The following is a 1,287-nucleotide window of genomic DNA, read 5'->3' as shown; positions in this document are numbered from 1 at the left end:
ATCAGTAACAATAACATCCCCAACAACAACATACAACAACAACAACAACACAAATAAACAAAAAATTATATCTAAATACAAAAATAATTAATTGAATAAGCGAACAAAGGCGAGCAAGCAGAAAATTATTATATAAATTAATAAAGGAAGGCAATTTCGGCATCAGTTGAATTCTAAATGGATGAAAAATTAAAAATTTTGGGAATTTTTAAAATTTGAAACAAAAATTTTCTCTTAATAAAATTAGGTGACGGCAAACAGATGAATTATAGAAAGTGAGTGAATGAATGAATGACTGAATGAATGAATGAATGAACGAACAATCAAATGAATGATTGAAAGAATGAATGAATAAATGAATGAACGAACAAACGAATGAATGAATAAATGAACAAACGAACGAACGAATGAATGATGAATGAATAAATGAATGAACGAACGAACGAACGAACAAATGAACGAACGAACGAATGAACAAAAGCAAAAGATGAATGAATGAATGAATGAATGAAATCACACTTGGATAAATTGATTAATGAAAAACTAGTGAACGAAAACATAGATGAATGGTTGAATGAAGAAAAGAAAATAAATGAATGAAAACATAGATGGATGAATTAAAAAAAAACGAACAAACGAACGAACAAACAAACAAACAAACAAACAAACAAACAAATGATCGATTGAATGAACGAACGAATGAACATTGGATAAACTGAATGCGAAGCGACCAGATAAAATAACAGCTGCTGATAAGTTGAATGGATCGGTGAATTGTTGGACAATAAACTCATCTGAATGAAACATGGATTACAAACACCAGCAAATTAGTGAGAGATAGAGAGATAGAGAGAGAGAGAGAGAAAGAGAGAGAGAGAGAGAGAAATGAAGAAAGAAAGAGAAAGAGAGAGAGAGAGAAATGGAGAAAAAGAGAGAGAGAGAAATGAAGAAAGAGAGAGAGAGAGAGAGAGAGAAATGGAGAAAAAGAGAGAGAGAGAAATGAAGAAAGAGAGAGAGAGAGAGAGAAATGAAGAAAGAAAGAGAAAGAGAGAGAGAGAGACACCATTGTTATTTTTCACCATATCATGATATTTTTACTGATTTGCATTATCATTAAGATAAGTAATGACAATAATAATGTAAGGGGTATCTTTTATCAGTATCATTGTATTATAGTATCATTATTGCATACAGCAACTATCATTTTCATTGTCGTCACCCCATTATCATCATCATCATCATCATCATCGTCGTCATCATCGTCATCATATCATCATCATCATCATC

This window comes from Helobdella robusta (genome assembly GCF_000326865.2).
Source record: "Helobdella robusta unplaced genomic scaffold HELROscaffold_51, whole genome shotgun sequence".
Lineage (NCBI taxonomy): Eukaryota > Metazoa > Annelida > Clitellata > Rhynchobdellida > Glossiphoniidae > Helobdella > Helobdella robusta.
This window is presented reverse-complemented; position numbering follows the sequence as displayed.